The sequence below is a fragment of the Balaenoptera musculus genome, chromosome 1 (genome assembly GCF_009873245.2).
Source record: "Balaenoptera musculus isolate JJ_BM4_2016_0621 chromosome 1, mBalMus1.pri.v3, whole genome shotgun sequence".
Lineage (NCBI taxonomy): Eukaryota > Metazoa > Chordata > Mammalia > Artiodactyla > Balaenopteridae > Balaenoptera > Balaenoptera musculus.
The window spans coordinates 66789945-66814506 of record NC_045785.1 but is presented as its reverse complement, the minus strand read 5'-3'; positions in this window follow the sequence as shown (position 1 = coordinate 66814506).

The following is a 24562-nucleotide window of genomic DNA, read 5'->3' as shown; positions in this document are numbered from 1 at the left end:
GGGCTGGATGGGTTTTGAGTGAGCTGATGTACAGTATCTTCCAGGCCTCCTTTTCTGCCCTTTACATTCAAGCACAGTTCTCTTCCCATCATTAAACTTACAAACAGCAGCTTGCTTCCGCCTAACCTAGCACAGCCCTCCCTCATACAAGCCAACCATGCTCACCCTCCCTTCAAGAGATGAAAAGGGGTGGACAGGGACAGAGGCAGCTTTTTGCCTCTCAAATATCCGTTTTTCTCTTCTTTTCTAAGTCTGATTTTGTCTGGCCTGGCAACAGACCCCGTTTTTTAAAAAAATCAACATTTCTCAGCTCTCCTGCTGACAGAGTTGGCCAGGTGACACAGTTTTGAGGAGCGAAATACGAGTAAATGCTATTGAGTGGATTCTGGGAAGGTATTTTAAAAAGGGGTGAGGACAGATGCTTGAGTTCATGTTCCATTTTTGCCTTAGAGCTTCTTTTTTCTTCCTCCCCAAAGTATGGACGTGCTGGCATATTCTTGAGTGGTTGTCTTGTGACTACCCCATGAGGGAAAAGCCCAGATAGTCATAGAAGCCTCTGCTCCAGCCCTAGTTAGCTCTTCCTTTTACATGCAAGGACAGTCAGATACTAGCTTGTAAGCCATTGTTCTTTGGGGTTTTCTACTATAAGCAAACAAATCTAAGTTTCTAAACAAACGGTTTTTTAATTGGGCTCTCATATTCCCTCTTGTCCCTTCAAATCTATTTTCTACACCACAGACAAGTGATCTTTTGAAATGAAAATGATTATATAATTTCCTTATTCAAAACCCTTCAATGGTTTCTCATTACTTGTAGAAATAATTCTATAATCTTTAGCATGATGTGGCCCCTGCTTACCTTTCCTACCCTATCTCCAGGGATTTACCCCCTCCTTCACCAGGCTCTGGACATACCAACTGTGCTGTCAAAATACATTCTCGGGACTTCCCTGTTGGCACAGTGGTTAAGAATCCACCTGCCAATGTGGGGGACACGGGTTCTATCCCACATGCCGCAGAGCAATTAAGCCCGTGAGCCACAACTACTGAGACTGTGCTCTAGAGCCCGTCAGCCACAACTACTGAGCCTGTGTGCCACAACTACTGAAACCCGCTCGCCTAGAGCCCTTGCTCCACAACAAGAGAAGTCACTGCAGTGAGAAGCCCGTGCACCGCAACGAAGACCCAACACAGCCAAAAATAAATAAATTTTTAAAAAAACAGTCCAAAATACATTCTCAAATGCCTCCTCTTAGAAGGAAATAGTTTCTCACTGTCCTCACTTTATATACACCCATTAGATCTTAGCTTTAAATATCTCTTCACCATATTCTGACCCCATAATTTAAAGTAAGCCGTCCCTGTTAATCTCTCTTGCTGCACTATGTTATTTTTCTCCCATAGCTTTTATCTCAAATTGTATTTACATACAAGCTTAGTTCTTTACTATATTTCCCTCACAGATCATAAACTCAATGAGGGCAAGGCCTTTATCTGCATGGTTAATACTACATTGAGACCAGATCCTTGTACACAGTGTTTTTAATAAATATTGGTTGAATGTTAAATGAATTACATAATCTGTCAGACTCTGCTGATAACAGACATGTTTGAGCAATCAGATCTTATTATGTTATATTCATAGACACAGAGAATCAAATAGAGTAATGGAATTTTATTGTGGTAAAGGATCTTAGTTAGCAATAGCCAAACACAAAGTTGGAAAAGTTCAGAGAGATTAAATGAGTTTTTCAAAGGTCACAGCACCCCCTTGCCCCAAATCTTAAAAAGTTCTAGAATTAGATAATTCACTTGTCAAGGAACTTTTATTCACTCAGTCATTTAACAAACATTTATTGAACATTTACTATATGCCAGGCATTATACTAGGAGGGAGGTATTAGAGATGAAAGACCTATCCTGCCCTGAAAGAGTACATGCATAGGTAGATGTGGAGACAAGTGTTTCTGCAGAAGTAAGTGTAACATCCTCTGGGATTATAAAACTGGGGCACTTAACCCAGTTGATGAATGTAAAAGAAGCATCAGGGAAAACATGATATGTGTGTGAAATCTTGACGATAAATAGTAATTCCACAGGCTGATGGACGTGGAGATGGATATTTCAGTTGGAAAGAACAGCATATACAAAGGCATGGAAGTTGAAACAAAAAAGCCAGAGCCAAGTGGGGCGTTTATGAAAGACGCAGTGAGCTCCTGACATTCCCTTAGGACTCAGCTCAACCATCACCAAGCTGGGGAATTCTCTAGATCTGGTGTGCCAGGCCTCCCTATCATAGAAAGTATCATGCTATATATTAAGAATGCTCATTTACTTGTCTGTCTCCCATACTAGACTGCACATAGAGATATGTAATGAATACATACTAAATGGATATTTGAATTTGGGCAAGGACCAGATCATGGAAGTCATGAGCATGTGAGAGATATGATTGGAATTTTATTTTTGATAGATTACTACGGTCTTGGGAATTGGAGGGAGGGCTGATTCCGAGGGGCTGAAAATGAAGGCAGGGCAAGCAATAGAAGGGTATTACAATAAAGAAATTATTTTGCAGATCACTTTATACTTAAAGTAAAATCTCTTCTGGTAAATGCCTTAAAAATAGTTATTATTTTAAAAAACTGGAGGTAGGCAAATATGACCCAACTTTATCCCATACATATTATATATTGTCAACCCCAAACCTCATAGGTATTTCTTTAATATGATATGATAGTACAGTAAATAATATTGCCCTCTCCTATTGTTCCCCTTTGATTCCTAATCCATCTCTCCTCTTTCTCTCCTCTTCATCAGCAAATTTCTGGAGAAAAAGTCATCTGCTTCCTAAACTCAACTATTTCTTAAACAATGGCAAAATATGCTTTCACTACCTTCCTAAAATTTCTCACATGTTCTGAATGGTTCATTATGTTGATAGCTCTTGGGCTTCTAATATATGTTTTTTCTTTTTGCCCAGCCTCATCCCCACTCAACAATTGATCTACTATACCGAACTGCTTTTAAAATGTTAAAATTCCCTTCACTTCTCCTCAGTCTACATAGAACAATGTCATTGCCATTCACTTCCCAAACTTCAAGCATAAGCAGTGCATCTGACTTTCAAATCAGTGTTCTCTAGCCTCCATTTCTTTCAAATGAATGTATCAGGGATACCTCTAACTCAATATATCCACATGCGAATGCATCATCTCCCCCTCCTGTAAAGCCTTTTCTTCTCCTGCATCCTTTATCTCAGTTAATGGAATCATCATATACTCAATTAACCAAGGTGTAAACCTCAGAGTAATTCTTAACTCCTCTTTCCCTGTCTTATATACTCTTCCAGATTCAATGAATCACCAAGTCTGATGAATACTCTCCATAAAATAACTTTTATATTGTGGTGTAATGAGCAGAATTGTCCAAAAGTGATGCTGGAAGCTCACTCTCATTATTTGAACAGAGAACTAGCTAGATCTAGGATTTTTCTTCTCCCAGAGGGAGGGTCTGCACCCAAGCTCCACTTCCCATGGGTCAAGAAGTTTCCTCCTTTCAGCAGGGTCAATCTCATCATCTCATGGGCCCAAACTTTCTAGGTTTTGAAGAACAAGCACTCCTGGTCAATTCCCAAACTGCTAGCACCTCAAATTCAGATAGTCTTGTACTAGGCCGCCTATGTAGTCCTGCAAAGGCTAGGCTGTTTTCTCAAGCTTGTCCTACAAAGAGACAGACCTATGGCTACGTGGGGGGCATCTCTCCACTGGAATGTAGACCCAAAATGCATGTCCAGCAAGCTTAGGCCCCAGCATGCCCTCTGGAAATAATGCTAAGATCTAGAGACCCTCACCTTTTCCTGACTTCTTGATCCCGATTGTACATTATCCTTTTCCCTAAAAAAGCATATTGCTAAACCCTTGCCATATGACCTTGTAAAATATATCCCAAACCATTGTACATAACAGGAGATAAGCAACGAGAGACCCAGCTGGCACGTCACAGTTTCTCTACTCCTAAAGCAGCATCTTTTGTTAAAATCCTCGTTACCTCTCAAGTACATCACTGCTTCCTGATGGAGCTGCTGCCTTGGGTCTTGCTCCTTCTCATGTTAACCTTCACACACCTGAGGGTAAACTTAAAATGAAAATCTCATCACCTACTCCTCCTTTTAAATCGTTCAGTAGCCACATAGGGCCTATAATGGTGGCTTTTTTTTAAAGGAAAAAAATTCTTTCAGACTCCCAGTGTTGACTTAAATTATCATAATATTAACAAAATCTATAAACACATAAGACTAGATATAACAACTCCTTTATCTCATAGATAATGTACAAATTAAATCCAAAAATAAACATACAGTTAAATATAAACAAAACTGTAAAACCAATACAATTCTAATTAACAATATTAATTTAATATGAAAGATTAATAGTAAAAAGATAAAGCTAAATCTTTCTTTATTTCTATGTTCTATTTTTAATCTGCATCTTAAATTTAAAAATACTCTTTTTAAAGAGGGCAATACTGTTTATTTAACAATGTTGTCCATAATGGTATTAAGTAACGTCACAGTTTTGTTTATTATTTTAGGATATTCAGACCACCTACTTATCCTAATTCTGCCTAGATTATTCTGTGGAATAATCATCAAATGCCAATTTTAATGAGCTGTCTCTTAATCCTTATGAGGCTATCTTGGTAACTTGAAGATAGCTTATTATTATGACACACAAATTTGCATTAAATGATTACCTAATCCAATTATTACTGGACTTGTGAATGGGAAAATAACACTTGAAGTCATTTTTTGGTTCTTGTAGTTGTTAAAGAAATGTTCATGGCTGCAACACCGAGCTAGTGAAAAAATGTCAGTAAATATTGGAAGTGATTCATTCAGACCATTTTGAAATGACTCAACCATAAATCAAGTTCTCTATCATTGTTTCCATTTTGTCTGAAATTTGGAAGAAAGTCTATTCAAACTAAAACAAAACCTCCTTTGTACAGTGCCCCATGATGTTATTTGGCCTTTATTTGGCTTAAACAAAGCATTTACTTAATAAATGTCTCTGATCATTTGTTATAAACCAGAAACACTTGAAGGGGCCATCATTCCTCTTGCAATGTTGTCTTCATGATCTCACATTGGTCTCGATTTATTGTCTAACTTAAACAATTATCATATTCTAGGAAACTGTGTTTTATTTCAGTTGTCAATGAGAAAGAAACATTTTTTTCATAATAACTGATAAAATAATTCAACATAAATACAATGAATTCAGTGTAGGACAATTGTCATTTTGCCATTAGGGTGTGTTGATATAACCCCATACAATCAAATACACTTACTAACACATTAAAAGTTAAAAACTGTCACTTTAGGTCAGAGTTGCAAACTGGAAGTGCCATGTTTTGTTTGAACTGCACAAAATTATTTCTTTTAACATCAGATTTGAATACTTTTTAAAATAAGACATGTAGTCTCTAATATACCGTGGACCCTTCTACTCTTGATTGTTTATAGCCAGCATGATCATTTATTTGCAAAATGGAATCTATTAAGTGTTCAACTCCCATATTGGATCAAAGATGACAGTGTAACCATGGACAACAAATACGGTGGTAATCAAAATGATCTAGAATACATCTGTATTCACTTAAGGGCTTTGGTTTGTTTGCTTTTGTTTTGTTCAGATTCTCATCTAAATGGGGGGGGGAAAGAAAGCTTTTCTGGGAGAACATTTGCCTCTCAAGAGTGTGCCCTCACTTCCTCCACCCCAAGGGTCTGTGGACTCCAGTTTGAGAAATACTAGCCTATAGGCCAAGACCAAATTCGTTAAGTGGGTGTTCATTCCATTTTAGTGCCATCTGAATTGTTCAGCAGACCTTTCCTCCTCTCCTATCATATACTCTATCTTCCAGCCACATCAATTGTTTCTCTCTCAAACTTTCCATGAATGATAATATCTTGATGCAGGTACACATTTTCTTCCTTCTGCCTCGAGTGGCCATTCCACGTTATTAGATGACAAACTCCCATTCATCCCTCAAGACTTTTTGTGATCCAGTTAAAGTGTCATCTCCTTGGTGAAGGGTTTTCAAACTCCCCATGGCTGAGTTAGTTGCTTCCTGCTCTATGCTCCCCACAACACTGTTATAAAAAACACATCACTGTAGCACTGATTCCTAGACATTGTAAATGAGCTCTTTGTGAGTTACTCACTAAGTCTTTTACTCCATAAGAGATGGGGAGCTGCATCATCACCATTCTTCTAAGAACCAGAAATATTACAGAATTTTTCCAGAGCAAATACAGATGATAAGAATAAATGAAGGAAAAAGGTAAATATCAAACTATAAAGAAAGCTGGGATGAAGAGATCCATGAGTCTTCCAAACACAAGGAAAGAGCATACAGTTTGGAGTTATGAGCCTCGAGTTTAATTCCCCATTTTTGGAAAATTATCTACCATTGTCTTTTGAAATATTGCTCCCATCTCATGCTCTCTCTCCTCTCTTTATGGAAATTTGGTTTAAATGTGCTTTAGACATTCTCATAGTATTTTCTATGTATTTTACCTTTTCTCTTCTATATTCTATATTTTGTTTCTTTGTGCTACATTCTGTACAATGTCTTCTGACCTGTCCTCCAGTTCACCAATTCTCTCTTCACCTGGATTTAATGTAGCTTAAATACAAAAACTCAGTTTTTAATTTGTTATTGTAATTTGAGTTTTAGAGGTTGTACTTGGTTCTTCTGCAAGTCTGGTATGTAACTTCTTATAGTTTCATATTACTTGCAGATTATTTATAGCATGCTTTTTATTTCTTTACACATGGCAAGCAAAATGATTATTTTATTGTTTATGTCTGATATTTCAAGCATGTCAATTCCTTGTGAGTAGAGAAGATACTCTTGTTGACTTATGTCTCCTTGCTGTCTAGTTATGTTTCTGTACTTGACATTATATTTCAAAAAATTGGAGGCCTAGGATAATGACAGTTTTCTCCAAGAAGATTTTTATTGGCCTCTGCCGATAAACCTGGGCTGTAAGTCTAGCAAGAGTTTATTTCTGGTTCACCCTTGAGACTGTAGCCCTTTGGAGTCCCACCTTAATGTGGAGGGATTGTCAGACTCCCCAGATGGGGCAGGTCCTGAGGGGCATTTTTCCCTCTTCTTTCAATGCTACCAGAACCACAGCTTGGTTTTGCAGCTCTTTCTTCCAAATAGGCAAGTGTGCTCAGGCCAAAGCACCTTTGGATGCTGGACTTGCTTCTCTGGATCCTCAGCAACTATGGCCTTGTCATTCTTGGGTTTTGTTAGTTCTTATGTGCTTTTAAGAAATGCTTTTTATATTTCATCTCTCCTTTTTTGCTGTCTTCAGATAGAGGGTTAATTAAAATTACCTAGTTGCCATCATTAGAAGAAATTTCTAGGTAGTGGCGTCACTACTAAAGTTCTCTGCACCTTACATTTGATCATTTCTAACACCTAGAACAGTGCAGGGCACAGGATTTAGTGCTCAACTAATGTTTGCTGTTGGACCTGTAGAACAAGGGTAGCAAAATCTAACCTAAAAAGCTGAATTAAGGGAAAAAATCAGAATACACATATAAAAACACAAATTCAAGGTGTAGTTGGATGGGTCTAGAGAGGTTTAGTGACCTGTCCATGGTCCCAAAACCAAGTGTGGGAAAAGGCAGAAGTGGAAACCAGAATTCCTGATTCCCACTCCAAGATTCTATGAAAAATCATGCTCTAATGAATGACTGTGTTGTGGTCTTAGAAAAGTAAATCTTCCCGGACGTGATGGAGCTCATTGTTAATGGCCTCCTGTCAGGACAAAACTGTTTCAGTGCAACATGACTGCTTCCCAGGATCTCTCTGGTTGCACATAAATTGATCGTCTCAACTCACAGTCTGGTGATACTGCATTGCATGCGCAATCCAGTGAAGCAACAAACCAAATAAATGGAACATGCATAGCACTGTTACAAAAGGGAAAAAAAGGACAAGAACCTGGGAGAAAGGCAGTCTTTCTCTGATCACAGTCTCTGTCTTTAAATTGAGCCTAGATCTGTGTTGAATCTGGTTGGCATGCATCCGTGGAATGTGATAACAGGTGTGTTGTTGTAGCTTGAAACTTTAATTTCTTCATCTTGCACTTTGCTCCCTAAGCATGGCTTAGTTAACAACCACTCAGTTCAGTTTGCCTCAGAAAGTCTTTACAGAGGGCATGCAACGTGTACTGTGCTAGGGGACCAGGGGTCCGGAATATTAGTAAAACACACACAACCTTCCTTCAGAGACTGTAGTGGGTGTAGACAGACACAGGACTACAATTATTATATCTCAAAGTACCTTGCTCTTGGTGTCCCTAAAGAATTACTTGTTTGGAGTCTGAATGTGTGGGTATTGCTGCAGGTGGGTTTCTCCAACAGTTTTGGTCATAGATCATGTTAGATCTTTAATCCACTGAAGGTTTACACCAGAGTAAACACTGATCTCTGTATTAGGTGTACATGGGACTCAAACATGGCTGACTACAGACTCACTTAAGATTTCTAATAGCACATGTGTTTCCTCTAGCTGTGTATCCTGGAGTTGTGAGTCCATTCTATTTCCCTGGACCTGAATTTCTCCAACTGCCAGAAGGAAAGAATGTTCTTAGGAAAATTCAACCCTAAAGAGAAGCTGGAGACTGGGCAAATCTTCTCAGAAATCTGTTTCTCACCAAATTATTCATTCACTTTTACAAATTCAAAAGCTGGGATAAGTTTCAGGGGAAAAAAAGGAAGAAATGTGATCCGATAAGCTTCCATGCTTCCTAGATTTTGGGTACTAATTCACTCTGAACTGATCCAGCCTTCACCATCTAATATTTCCACGCATCTCTAAAGGGTATAAAGAATAGACAGTTTCTGGATTCACCGGTCGGGTAAGGATAGGGAACGTGTGTGTGAGACTGTGTGCGGTGTGTGTGTGTGTGTGTTTTGTTAGGTTTGCGGGAAAGACAGTGGGAATAAAACCTACCCTGAAAAAAATAATGCATATTCAAAGTGGATCTGGCATTTGACATTGAGCAGGATGAATTTCCTGCACAGTATTTGATATAAATGGGAAAAGGGAAGGAGGGGAATGATGCTGTGTCAGCATACGGATTGCAAATGCAGTAAAAATGGTATCCGAAACGATGAAGAGGAAATGGGAAACAATTTAAAACACTCTGAGGAGAAAATGAGAAAGCAGGGACTGTTGTTTGAGTGGACAAAAATAAATGTGAATCAGAAAAGGAAGGAAAGAGGGGAGGGGGGAAGAAAGAAGAAGACAGAGAGAGGGGAGAGTGGGGGAGGAATTTAGAAAGCATAGAAGCTAGTCCATTCCTAAAAGCCCTGTGAAAATATGAAGATCATGTCCATTGAGGACCCTCCCCTCTGCCTTTCTTCTGAAAGCTTTATCTTCTGTGTCCACATCCTTCATTTACTTTGTCACCCAGTCCCTTCTAGGATATTTCGTTTTCCTATCAAGAAGGAAAATTTTCATTGACTCCAATTGAAGTGTTAACACGAATTTCTGTTTTATGGAGAACATGGTGAAATAAATTGCTAATAGTAGAAATGTGAGATCCATAGTAGAGACATGTTTTGGAAGGAGGGCCTTTCTGGGAAACTTCAGACACACCTACCAGGTAATCAACAAGGATCCCACACCAAGGGCAGTTCTGAAATTACAGAAAAAAATAAGATTTCGAAGAGCTGGAGAGAAATACTAACAGACAAGCTATGAGAAGTTGGTATAATTAATGGAATATTCATTCATGGAGGTATATTTGAGAGTAATCTTCAACAAGCATTATAATTACCAGAGCAGGCAAGAAAGGAAACAAGTATTGATTACTCACCAGGTGCCACATATGTTGCCATCTGTTTTTATTTTAATATATTTATTTATTTATTTATTTATTGGCTATGTTGGGTCTTCATTGCTGCACGTGGGCTCTGTCTCTAGTTGCGGTGAGCGGGGGCTACTCTTCATTGCAGTGCACAGGCTTCTGATTGCAGTGGCTTCTCTGGTTGCAGAGCACAGGCTCTAGGTGCGTGGGCTCAGTAGTTGTGGCACACGGGCTCGGTAGTTGTGGCTCGCGGGCTCTAGAGCGCAGGCTCAGTAGTTGTGGTGCATGGGCTTCGTTGCTCCACGGCATGTGGGACCTTCCCCAACCAGGGCTTGAACCCGTGTCCCCTGCATTGGCAGCCGGATTCTTAACCACTGTGCCACCAGGGAAGTCCCTTGCCATCTGTTTTTAAATGGTTTGTCTCAATTCTAACAATAGCCATATGAGGTACCTCTTACTACACCTATTTTACAGATGAGAAAATTAAGGCCTGGAAAGATTTAGAAAGTTGCTTAAAGTAAAACTGACAACTAATAGCTACCAATATAATTAAAAATAAGCTATCACTTATTGACAGCTTCCAGTGTGCCAGGCACTGGCCTAGGCACTTTGCAAATATTATCCAATTTAATCTTCATAATAATCTTTTGAAACAAGTATTAATTCCCCCAGTTACAGGAGAAGGAAAGATCACACAACTAGTAAGTGGTGAGGATTGACTTTAACCCAGGTCTGTCTGACCGGTGACCTCCCACGTGGCTTTCATGGTGGACCCCACAATGAAGTCCTAACAGAGTGATCCCCCTGGGGGCGTGCTTTCCTTGTGGTCGCTAATTCTCAGACCCAGCTCTTGATAATGTTCTCTTCTGTCCTCCTTTAACTCTCTATCCAATGCTCCTACACCCTGACCTTAACCCCTCTCCCTGCAAGAAAGAAAGAAAAAGATGTGCTTTGCTGCAGGCACTGTTCTGGTCTTATCGAATCTTGAAAACAGCTCTGCAAAGTAGATGTTATTATCTCTATTTTACAGATGAGGAAACTGAGGCTTGGGTGGTTCAGATAACTTGCCCAAGGTCACACAGAAAGTGATGGATTTGGAATTTTAAATTAAATCCAGCTGGCTCTGAAGCCTGTGTCCTTCCACTTCCCTGCAGGACCTCTCGATCCATGTTCTGGGGAGTAATCCTGTGCTCACAGTGGGGCAGGGGATTAGAATTCTGAACAAAGTGCTTTCTAATCATTTTACTGTCAGAGGGCCTCCACTTTACTTAGTACCAAACTCCAATTTTTCCAGTGTGAAAAGAAGCCTTTGCAAAATAGAAAAAGTGCTTTCATTCCAGAGAGAGCCCTAGGAATAAAAAACCAAAAAGGAATCTGCAAAGAAAAGCAGTGGGAGAGATAGCTAATACCACTAGTTTCATTCTCGTAAGGGAAAAAGAGACATTTTAGAAAGGATCTATTGTGAGAACTTGAAAACAAGAAGTAGGGTCAGAAGTGCTGTGGTGTCAGGCCCGTGGAGGAAGTAGCCACTAAAATAGTAGCCTTGATTGCAAGCCAGTGTTAATTAGGCTTGTGGGCCCCGCGAGCAAAGAAGATTGAGCTCTTGCCATCAGTTCCCACGTGAAGGTTTTGTAATACGAAAAAATTATTTAATTTTCCTTTCATGTTGTCCTTTTGAATGCTCACATTAATACAGTCATTTTCAGTGGAAACATCAGCAGCAAGAAATATAAAATACCAATAGCAAGCATTTTTTTAAATGCCCACAAAAAGCAGCTAGGAAACTGACACCCGATTGCCAGCACATTTTACAGCCTTGCTCTTTACTGTGGACCAGAGATGAATTTTCTTCCGGAGAATTTACAAGTTTTCATATGCATCATGCTGAAGGTAGCCAGGGTCCAGTACAAGGCAAGTGACTGCTCCGTGCTTGGTAGAGAAGAAACACAAAAGCAAAGAGGAGGAGTGGTTAGAACACTCAGGAAGAGAGAAAGGGGGAGGATCACTTCCCCTTGGTTACCCTCACCAGATCCTGCCTTTCCAGTTCTTAATGTTCTTTAAAGTTATTTGTTTAATGTCTGTCTCTCCCAATAAACTGAAACCATGGGCTTGGGGCATATCAATCAGTCTCTGTGTAAGGCATAGTGTAGGGGTTAAGAATTTGGCTCTGGAGCTAGGATTACTGTGTTCGCATCCCAGCTTCACTTGCGTTAGCTTTGTAACCTTGGGAAAGCCCAGTTTCCTGAGCCATAGAGCAAGGGTGATAGTAATACCTACCTCACAGGGCTATTAGAAAAGCTATACGATTTAATATTTATTATAATATGACTGGTGCCTATATAAACTAGACGAACTTTTGCTGCTGTAATTATTCTTCACAGGTGCATCCCCACTACCTAGCTAGTACAGTGCTTACGTAGAATAGTTTTTTTTTTAAAAAGAATGAATGGATAAGTAAAACAATTTTTTTTCTTTTTCCTTTTGGAAGAAAACGATTATTTTCTTAAGATCACTGGAAGTCCACATTTGCCAAACTACCTTAATTTTGTTCCAAATGCTGGAATAAAGTCAAAAATCAGGATAAATGCCCAAAGTGGTGCACTATGTTTTGTTTACATAGTCACACTCCTAATGATCCTAATAATATACATAACTTCTGTTTCATGATTGTTTACAAAGCAGTCATATCTGTGAAAAGGCAGTTCACATCCACCCTTGAATATATTCCGGTTCTTAGTGATCATGTTTTAGCTTTACCTCCAAATGTAATCAACAATGACCCACTGGGAATTCTGTAGAACAAAGAGCTTCCCTTTTTAGAACTTCCTTTGAAGCCAATTTATTATTCTTATCGTGAATTTTAATGCCTTTATCCTTTTTCTCTTTCCCTCTTTCCTTAAAGTTACATTCCAAAACACCTGTTAGGGAGGTTGTATCTGACCAAGGAATGAATACTTCTTCTCTGATGGTAGTTAGTACAGAAGGCTGAGTTGAGACCAGTGTTTACGTAAGGAAATGGCACCATCATTTAGCGATGCCTATCGTCTGAGATGAGGCTGACAAATTTGGAACACTCTGGTACTTCTCTGCTCTTTTGGGATGGGCTCTAACAGCCCCCAAGGGCCTTAATAATCTTTGCTAGGCGATTTTGTATTCAATGGACAGTCTTTTAAAGACTTCTCTTCTCCTGCATTGAGATATCCTGAAGAGATGAAACAACGGTGTCCAGAGGTGCTGCATGATGTTTGTCATCTCTTTGGATTCTAAACAATATAAACAGTCTCAGTTATCAGCAATGTCACCTCCATTGTGTGTATTCTGGGACTGGGACTTCTTGCTTTTCCAAAGGGTTTTGTCAAATAGCCTATGACAGGAAAAACTTTGAAAAGTAAGGCCTGCCAATAATGAAATAATAATTCTGAAAAGTCAGGAATAGCATACAATATGAAGGCCTGGGTACAACCTCTTGTCACTCACGTAAGAGAATAGGGTTCATTTCAGTATTTCAATGATTATCAACTTAGTATTTGTCTCCTTTACTATTTATCTTAAATGATTGAAGTTAAACTTCCAATGTGTCCTTTATTCATTTTTTTAAATTAAAATTTTTGTTTTGAAATGATTGCAGACTCACATGCAGTTATAAAAAATAATACAGAAAGACCCTGTGTATCCTTTACCCAGTTTCTCCCAAAGAGCACCTTTTAAATCTGCGGCACAATATCATAACCAGGATACTGATATTGATACAGTCAAGACAGAGATCCCACAAGGATGCCACGCTTTCTCCTCTTAGCCACACCCTCTTCCTCCACTCTCTTTCTTCTCTAGCCCCCGGCAATCGCTAATCTGCTCTCCATTTCTAAAATTTTCTTATTTAAAGAACATTGTGTAACTAGAATCATACAGTATATCCTTTATTTTTATCTTTAAGAGAAAGAATGCCTTGGCTAAAGATGGAGATAAAAGCTAAAAATTAAGGTCCTTGGCTGGTGCTGCTACTCACTAATGCTGTGACCTCAGAAAGTCATCTAATCTCATATGTAAAGTGAGTTAGGTCTGATGAGTTCAAAGGTCCTTTCTAATTCAAAATTGTTATAATTTCATGGCTCCAGTGCTGTCAGATTGGAATTGACACAATAGGAGGGCAGAGCTGAGGCTTTGGGAACAAGGAGGGTCACTCTCCAGGCTTCTCTCTGAGGATGTTTCCAGCAATGTTCGCATCTTTTCTAGTAGGGGGTCACTACTGGATACTCTCCTGCTGTGTAAAATCTCATTGTAAAATCTTCATTTCCAGCTGTAGGAAACAGTAGAATATTCAGAGATTTTTCTCCCTGCCCTTGTGTTAAGTAGAGTTACAGAGGCTTCTTTGAAACGCACCTCAATAGGAAATGTATAAAATTCTTATTTGAAACTCCGCCTCCTCTTCTTCTTCCTGAATCCTATAGAGAGGACACTGGGCTGAGCATTATACAGGGACACCTCCTTATAATGAGGAGTTCACAGGCTAAGCTGACTTCAGGGCTGTAGCTGTTGGGAGGGTAGGCTGTCTGACGGCTCTTGCTCCAAATACAAGTTCTTATGGTATCAGGGCCAGTTTCATAGTCTGACCTGTCACACAGGGGCTTATGCCCAGAAGTGGTGTGTCTTTGTCACTGTCCTGAAATTCTTAATAATTTTATTTTTTACCTTATATTTTATACATAAAGTACAATGGGATAATGGAGTAGGTGTATGAGCAGAGGAGGTACAGGCAACATGCGTGTTTACTCTTATTCTTTGTCACCCCATTTGCATATAGCCTTTCCAGTGCCCCAGGGGCACAGAATTCTGGTGGATTCACAAGGTGGGAGCTCACTGAGACTCAAAGGTAGTATAAGGTAACGGTGGTATGTCTATGACTCAGTGCTGACAGCCCCAAGTGGTCATGCTTTCTATTCTAACCAGACCTTCCTCTTCATGCAGGAAGAAGGCAGTGATTTCTAAGAAACATGTATAACCAAGAAAGATTATCAGGTCCTTTCTCACTTGTGTTGCTTCCTTGAAACATACGTTGAAAATAATGAATAAAGAGAAGGTTCCTGTAATTCTTATTTCTTTGGGGACTTCCTCACTCATCAGTAAGTCAAAGGTGGAGTGTATGTGTACCAAGAAGTGACATAAAAGCAGTTGGGTTAGTTTTGTGTAGAGTTCCCACTATTCTGGAAAGAATAAAACCCATATGTATGAGCTACAAAATATGAATTGTGTGGTGTTGGTGATTTTACCTATCAGTTAAATGCTCTGATATTTGCATTTAAAACAGACATTGCACAATATAAATATAAACAGTAAAATTCATCATAATGATTTCAAATTTTAATTTCTTTTTTACTTAGAACAACATTAAATAGAAAAGAAACTCCATGATGAGTTGAGAGACCACAGAAGAAGGGAGAACCTTATATTTTAGTAGCTTTAACGACACTTTCCCCTGTTTTGTATAAGGAGCCCCACAATTTCATTTTGCATGGGGCTCACAAATGATGCAGCCAGCCCTAGATGGTATGATGGTCCTGAGATGCTGAGCACAGGCAAATAGGGAAAAGCCTCCTTAGATCCACTGGTTGAATACTTTGGTTTAAAGAAAGCAAAACCACCTTGGCTAACTTAATCAAAAACATTTTTGTTTTCCTTTGTTTTGTTTGGGAAGGATGCAGGGTATTCACAGCACTGAAAGAAACAGCTGATAAAACAGTTCAGAACAGGAAGAAATCAGAAACTTCCAGCGATCCAAGTTCAGGAACCAAAGGACAATCTCATGGGTATTGCAGCTGGGGTGGATCTGTTCCAACTGGCTGTCTATGCCTGTGCGGCTCCACTCGCAGTCTCCGTCTGGAGGGGAAGCTGGATGGGTCCACCTTGGCTTGCCACATGGCTAGAGGAGAGCAGGTCTCCTTGACTGACAAGTACTCCAAGATCGCACATCGCGGGGAAGGAGTCATTCCCTAGTTTGAAACTGGGGAGCTGTGCCGCAGGAAGGGAGAATGCAAGCTGAGTGGAAAACCAACAAATGCCCATTACAGAAGAGAGACATTCTGAAAAGGGTGCTGAGTATCTGTACCACCAAAATATGTGAATGATTGTTCATCCTGACTTTAATAATCGTGTAGCTCCTACCGGTCCACATATCTATATGTAACAAACCTCACAGAGATTATTTTTATTTATTCCTTCATTTTTCATGCAAAAAATATATACTGGGAGACTACTAAAATCTCTGTGTTAAATATTGGTGATACAGGGACTTCCCTGGTGGTCCAGTGGTTGAGACTTCACACTTCCACTGCAAGGGGCACAGGTTTGATCCCTGGTCAGGGAACTAGGATTCTTCATGTTGAGCAGCACGGCCAAAAAAAAAAAAAATATTGGTGATACAGTTATATGAAAGACAGGTATAAAACCCACCTCCATGGATCTTATAACCTAGGAAGATTAGGATGACAGCTAAAGGATTATTAGAGATTATGGAATAATAATGAACATGTATTTTACATTACACCAACATCTGCAAATATATACACAAAGGATGCACAGGTGCATTCTGATACTGATGTCCCAGTTCTTCCCTCTGAGTAGCTGATGGAAAGCTATAGCCAGTGTCTGCAAAAGCACAGTCTTATTCATTTTTCAAACATCTCTTTATTAGGCTCCACCTGTCTGGGATGGGGAACTCTTCTTTCAGGTTCTATGGATCCTTTTCTATATCCCACATCGTGGTTGAGAGAATGGGCTTTTGAAACCCAATTGTCTGTATTTAAAGTTGGTTCCCCCTCCTCATAGCTGTGTAAGCTTGAGCATATTATATAATCTTCCTGTTCCCTTCTGTGAAACGGAAATAATTCCCATACGTACCTCGGTAGGTGCTTAATAAATGGTAAGCTATTACCACTACCACCGCCACTAACTGAGTCTACTTTGTGATGTCACCTTTATTGATCACACTCACTAAGCTCTAAGGAACTCTACCCCCTCCCGCTTTCTCTCCGTTGTCTAGATTTACAGTGCTGTTCGTTTTCTGCAATGATGGAAATGTTCTACATCTGCAGTGACGTAAGAGTAGCCTTTAGTCACACATGGTTCTTGATCTTTCAAAATGTGGCTAGTGTGACTGAGGAATTGAATCTTTAATTTTATGTCATCTTAATTAGTTAAAATTTTAATTTTAATATTCACATCTTAATTCGTTAAACTTTAAATTTTAATATTCACTTGTACCATATTGGACAGTACAAGTCTCAAGAAAGGAGCTTTGACTGGATAAAGGACAACATAGAATCTTCGAGTTACAGGCAATGGGATTTCTCTGATAGGAATGTAGCTGAATTGGAGGAGAGGAGAGGGTTAAAAAGTTATCTTTTTCCTCTCTTTTTATTGCTTCTCTTTTCCTCCCTTTTATTCTTCCTTCCATCTCATATAACATTGACCATAGGGGACCCCCTCAGTTCTCAACCTCATCGTCATGTGAGGTGTCAATGGTGGGACTCAAGGGGAAGGTGGGAGGGAGGTCTGCCTCTAGCCTTGACTTTAGCCTGAAAGGTTAAGGCGTTCTTGCAGGTCTCACACATACCAGCTCAGTTCACCAGGGTAAGACCTGAAAGAAAAGTGGAGCAAAAGCCTAGCTAGTGACAAGGCATTTGCATTTTTCTGAGGCCTCTGTTAGGCCTCTACCCATTACAAGCTTAGTTGCGGGTCAGAATTCAGGCACTTCAGTTCTTTGCTATAAAACTTTAGAAAGAACTATCAGCTTTTAAAATTCCCTATTTAGAGCCCTGCTCTCAGCTCCTTTTAGGTACAATCTTTAGAAATAATATTACCAAGTTTTCTTCCTCCAAAAGACTGCAAAATGCTGGCCACCTGATTCTTGTTAAGATGATACGTGAAGATAATGGCAAGAAATGTGCACTTTTGTCCTCAGCACTCCCTTGAAGGTGATTGATGTGTTCCTTCGCCGGCTGGAGGCCTCCGCTCTGCCCTGAAACGAATGAGAATTGCAGCAGAAATGCAGAGAGGAAACGGTCAAGTGGGGTTTTTTTTCTGGCTTTCATTATAGGCTATTGGAGCCCACAGCAGAAACAAGTTTTGAAAGGAGAAACTTGGGTTAGAAGAGATACATTAAGAAAGGAGAGGCTCTGAGAATCACAAAGACAGCCTTCAAGCATGCAGGATCTAAAGATTATGCCAGAATATCATACTGACAAGGGAAACAAAAAGATCCAGATGATCTTGCCTCCAGGGCCTTGAAATGATATCAAAGCTAAGCTAAGATGCTAACCGTTTAGCGTTTGAGACCTGAAGGGAAGTAGAGAGTGGGATGGGACATGGGCTTAGAGAAGGAGGAGGGGCACCCAAGGGAACCACAGGGAAGGGCAAGGAATCAGCAACAGAAGGTTACTGAGCCCTGATACAGTGGGGCCTTGTGGAAGCCAGAGTAGCCCTGCAGACCCTCCACTCCGCGTTCTGGGAGGCACTGTCCATCATCTGAGTGAGGAATCCATGTAAACCCTTCATGTTGTCTTTGATGCCTCGTGGGGCCCTTTTAGTAACGGCTTCCAGCACACCTGTTGTTAGTGGGTTGTCCACCAGAAGAAGTGAGGCTTTGCTCAGCCCCATCTGAACTGCCCCAAGTGGACATTCCTCCATTTTTCAATCCTTCTGGGACACTCATAAGCTCCCTTAATTAAATGATGAAAATGTTTGATGCTGATAGGCATGTTGGCAGTGGGTAAGGGAACATGGGTGGGTTGCACAGTAGAGAAACCCACCCTAGCTATGTAGGGAGCACTTCACTGTCTTACTTTGCTTAGAGCTGCAGCTCTGTCTTTATAATCTGGATGCTTTAGGCCCTCTTTCTATGTTTTGTCTTCCCAGTTATGCTACATTGTAGGAAACTTTGTTTTGAACTTTTTTGGTAGAAAAGCACATTTCTGATCTTCTCCCTTTTGGACAGAAACACCGGCTCCATGTATTAGTATTAGACATTCACCTCTGGTTGCAATAATCAAGAGAATATTTCCAACTTGCAGTACCAATAGTGATCATCTTGACTGCATATTCAATTCAATTTAATTAATTTCTCCAAGCATGTTTTGAGCGCCAACTCTAAATCAAGCATCAGGCTGCTTACAGGTGACACAAAGTTGAGTAAGACACGGTTTCTGGTGTTCATCATGTGGCTATGGCTGAGATCTGTGTACCTCCTTAAAGATGATGCTATTCATCTAATATATGCCTGTGGTGGGGCGGGGCAACTGGTAGACATGGAAACATTCCAATAAATGAGTTTGGTTTTTTTGTTTGTTTGTGTTTTTTGGTTGGAAACTATTCCTGGCTCACCCGATAGTGACTCATGTGGCCCTTAAAGAGATTATGGGAGCTATTTGGTGGCTCTGCCTACTCCACTTTCTCTTTTTGCCAGTTCTTACCTTGGTCACTCAAATGTCTCAGCCCTGGAACCCTTTCCCACTCTCATGGTTCCCTCTCCCCTGGCTCTGGGATAGGCTGCTGTGTGCTCCTATCTGAATTCTCATTGGCTCGGTTGTTTCCATTTAGCTCTTAGAGACAGCTGCTTGAGGATGGCTGAGTGGGTAGCTGGAGGCTGTCCACCTCCATTTGGCTTTTGATAATAATTTAAGTTTTGTTTCTTCCATTTGTTTCCCATTCTGGATTGAAAAAAATGGAAATTTGTCTGCTGAGTGGGATGGAAAGGTAGTAGGTGGGTGAGGCTGGGAGAACAGGACTGGGTGCCTACCACCTGTTAGACTAAGAAATTCCTTCTTTTCTCTTTTGTGCTTTGTCCCCACCATCTGCCAAGCTATATTAGTCAGGTCTCTTTGGTTACAAGTAACAGGAACTACCTTAACCTCACTTAAATAAAAGGGACATTTATTTTAAGTATACAGGGATCTTGCACAGAATCTAAGGACAAGTGGACCTCAGGAAGGATCTGGAATGAGTCTTTGGCTCTCTCCCTTTTTTGTCCCTTATCTCTGTGTCTCATGATTCCCTGGCTTTCTCCCTGTCTCTTTCGCTGTCTCTGTCTCCCTCTCTCTTTCTCTGTAGACCCTCTTCTCAGGGTTCTGGTCCATCAGGTGGAATGTGGCCACCCCACAGCACCGAAATTCATGTGTTTTCATTCCACTCAGTGGCAGAGACTGATCACTGCCACTCAGTCCCAGTTCCACGTCCACGTCTAAATGGTGGGCTTTGTTCTGGTGCTTATCCCTGGTCTAATCAGCCATGATGAGAGAGGTAGGGACACGTAATATCAACTTGATGGGAAGATGCACTTCCGTGGACCAAGAGACAATTCCCAAATAAGGGGAGACAGTTGGGAAAATGGGCAGATTTAATAGGTATTCATATCCTCAGAGACATGCTGTATCATACACGTATTTCCCTGTAGATCCTTCCAGCTCATTATTTATATGCTTTTGCCATAAGGAAGATATAATCACTGTAATTCTTCAAGGCTACCCACCCACATCCAGGCCAGATTCGTAACAACTTGGTCTCTAAGTTCATTGAAGATGCTGAGGTCTGTTAACATCTGAGTGGCTCTACCCAATTAACTGTAGAGTATCCAAAGGCAACAATAAATGAACTATCGATGTTTGGTTTTCTGGGGTCCTCAGTTTTCCTCCTACTCACCAAGAAAGGGGGGTAGTGATATTTGGCAGATCAGAGTACGGAGTTAAAGCCCCAACTCTGCTGATCATCCGTACAATAATGCAGTTATAACCTCAGTTTCCTCCTCTTCAAGTAGTATAATAAAGTCCCTCATTAACTAATTCAGGGATTTATTAAATGCCTACTAAGTGCCAAGCATTGGGCTAGGCTTGTAACACAGAGGTATCGCCCTCATATATTCTCCAGTGTAATTTGAAGACCTACATTAAGAAGAAAAAAGGTACAGTATTTTAATTGTCATGATACATATATATATATATATATATAACACACACACATACATACATTTTACAGTTATCACAAAATAGACATCAAAAGGGAATTCCCTGATGGTCCAGTGGTTAGGACTCCACGTTTTTGCTGCCGAGGCCCAGGTTTAATCCCTGGTTGGGGAACTAGGATTCCATAAACTGCATGGCACGACCAAAGAAACAAACAAACAAAAACCAAAAACAAAATAGACATCAAAAGAATTGTAAAGAATAACAGAGTGAACACTTGTGTATTCATGATCAACTTAAGGAATAAAATATTCCCATGGCAGCTGAAGTCCCTGTTAACCCCTTCCTGAATACCTATTCTTTCTTTTCCCCTGAAGTAACCACTTTCCTTAATTTAACATTTATCATTACCATACATTTCTTTATCTATTTATGTTACGAGTTGAACTGTGGTCACTCCCCCTGCCAAATATGTGTAAGTCCTAACCCCTGCCTCCCCCCACCGACGTCCTGGGAATGTGACTTTATTTGGAAGTAGAGTCTTTGTAAATTATCAAGTTAAGAAGAGATTAAGGTGGACCCTGCTCCAATATGATTGGGTCCTGATAAAATGGGGAAATTTGGACACAGAGACAGACATGCACACAGGGAGAATGCCATGTGAAGATGAAGGCAGAGATGAGGATTATGCACCTACAGGCCAAGGAATACTGGCTTGTAGGAACAATTGGCAATCTGGCAAACGCCAGCAAATCACCAGAAGCTGGGAGAGAGGCACAGAACAGGTTGTCCCCCATAGCCCTCAGAAGGAGCTAGAGTTTTCCTGGAGAAGTTTGAGATTTCTACTGAGAAACTTTGGAAAGAAAGCCTTTGGCTGAGGAGCTTGCTAGCATGATGGCAGGGAGCCCTGGCAAATAGTGCGGGAACTACCCGTGAGGGATACTTCCTTTTTGAGGCTCAGGAAAGTGCAATCCAGGAGAACCTCCTGTTATACTAAATCACCTGGAAGCTTAAAAAAAATCCCCATATCAGAACCTCTGGGGAGGGAGGATCCAGGAATCCAGTTGTTTTAAAAGTTTCCCAGGTCATACCAATGTTCAGCCAAAATCAAGATCATTGGTTAGAGGATACCATTCAGAAAGGCATTGAAGGCATACCTTGCATTTAATCTCAATGACAATAAAGTGCATTTGAATAGAAATTCACCATCTCACGGCTCCTATATTGTTGTTACAATGATTTATTAGTGGAAACAGCAACCACAAATGGGCAGCTTTGAGGTGGGACAGAGAGAAATGTTGTTAGAAATAAAATGCTTTGAGTTTTTCTCTTTGCTTGTGAAAACTTTGCAAAATATTGCAAACTTTGCCAAACCAGGGTTGGATTCCCACTCTATTTTATCTCCTGTAGCAATTCTAATTCCTAGCATCAAAATGCCCTCCTGCACCACCCTCTTGGTTCACAGATCCCAAAGAGGTTGCCTGTTTCATCTCAGAAATTCATTCTTCCTTGAACTTACAACATGTTTGCACTCTGAGGGCATTTAGAAGCAATTGCTTAGAAAAAAGCCTGCAGGGAGCCTGTCATAATGATGCGGTTTTAAAGAACCCCCCAGACCACTTGTGGGGAATCACTAACCACCTCCTGTGTTTTGTTTTCTTTCCTGATCTCCAAGCTTTCTGCAGTCCTTTGGTTTGGTTTCTAAGGCAGAATTTACAATGTAATGCAGACTGAAGAACAATTGCATTTTATCCCACAGTCTTGTTGGGTTTCAATTTCTCACTAGGAGAACCAAGTCATATTTTCCCACAGTTTTCCCCAATATGTTCATTTTTATTTTGTTCCATGCCCTCCCTTAAGATGGAATGGAGCAAGGAGGCATGTAAAAAGTGCAGATCTTTTTCTAAATGGGGAAGCAGGAATTCCAGCTGTGTTTGTGCGTGTGTACAAGTACGTGTGTGTGTGTGTACTTGAGTCCTTTGGGGTGTGGGAATAGGGAAGAAAATGGATCTTCTATGGCTTCAAATAATGGCCAAACAGGAGCTCAGGCTTATCTCCCAGACCCCGCTTGGTTGCGTTTCACAATACATCGCGTGGGTATCTCAATCTCTGATCTTCCTGTTCAGCTAATCATTTCACCTGGCAAGCAATTGTTTCATGTGGATAAAGGCCCATGTTTGGGATTTAGAGGCTATAACTGAAAGCCCCAGAAGTTTGCTTTTGAAGCCTCATTTTTAACCAGAGGATGCCAATTGCCTTTTATTACCAGATCACACTGCCTTTTAGGTGAATTCAGTTGAGTGGGTTTTCTTTGAAAAGTAGACTTCGTGCTCTTCCCCCGTCTGTTTCCAAATGTTTTATTCAATATTTGTTTTTCATCAAAATTCGGGTGTCACTTCGCACATCTTCACATACCAGAGGCTAGTTTGCTTTCCAATTAAATGCCCCTAGTTGGTGGTCCTCCTCCTCTCTGCACTACAATTGTTCATTTCTTCCCTTTCCATCTCAGGCCTAAAAAGACGCCACAGGTGTTGTCATATTTAGCATATTTTTCTTTCAGCTCCGGATAAAGACAGTGGCTCTGCAGTGTCTGATATGAGTCTATGGGCTAAATCGATAATGAGCATGTTGAGACAAATAGACCAGCAATTGTTCTAGCCAGGCCAAAGGAGGCGAGCAAAATGCCAATTGCAGACCCAGTGGTGAGCCAGCTGCGGAGAGCAGAGGCAGTACTGGATTAATGAAATCGCAGGGGCTCAGCTTGCACCAGGAACTAAAGCGGCTTTGGGAAAGGCATATGGCAAAAATAAGCCAAAGTTAATCGCAAAGTCAGGCGTCCAATAAAGCAGCATCTGCTTGAAAAGGAAAGCACATTGGCCCCTGCATGGTGACTTTTTTCCTGCTCCTGTCTAGCAGGGGGATGTGCAGGGTGGGATTAGCAGGGCAACAAACCACAGCTCTGTGGCTGCCAGGAAAGCCGGGGAGCTCTGGCCCTTGTGTGCCTGGGGCCCCGGGCCCGCTGAGCACCTGCTCCAGGCAGCCAGCTGTGGACCTGATTACCGGCAGAGGCAAGGACAGCTCTGGTGCTTGTTCCCCAACCCCGCTTTCTCTCCCCCCACCCCCCCCCCCCATAAAACAGCCTCCACCATGCTCTCTAATTTCCTACAAATTCTTCTGTCACTGCCTGTTATCAGTAATAGTCTGTGCACTCAAGTGCATGACCTCATTTATGGTGCTTTGGCAGAATGTCAGCGTCATGTTTTTCCCTCCACCTTTAATAATGGCATCCCATTTGGCCACTTGACTCTGAGTCTGTCATAATTGCCACGAAGGACTTCTATGTCCAGGAGTTTGTAACACTCCCACTCTCCTCCCTAAGAGACAAGAAGAGGCCAGAGGGTTATAGACTGTCAAAGGCTTACTGCCTTGCCTGGAATTTGTTTTTGTAGTTGTTATAGATGATGACCATGGTTTTAGCCTTGGGCTGTTCTCCTGCTTGAAATCCAATTGCATTTTCTGAGGGTTATTCCGGTTGAATTTTCTGAGGGATATCGGTGGGATATATACAAATGTCACTTAAGAAAATAGCTTCCCAAGTCACCTAAATTTGAGAAACACTGGGTTTTATAAAGATTTCTTATTGTACAATGTTTCTTTATTGTGCAGAGGCTCAATATTTTTAAGATGCTGATGTGCCTTGTGAATGTAGACAGTAGATA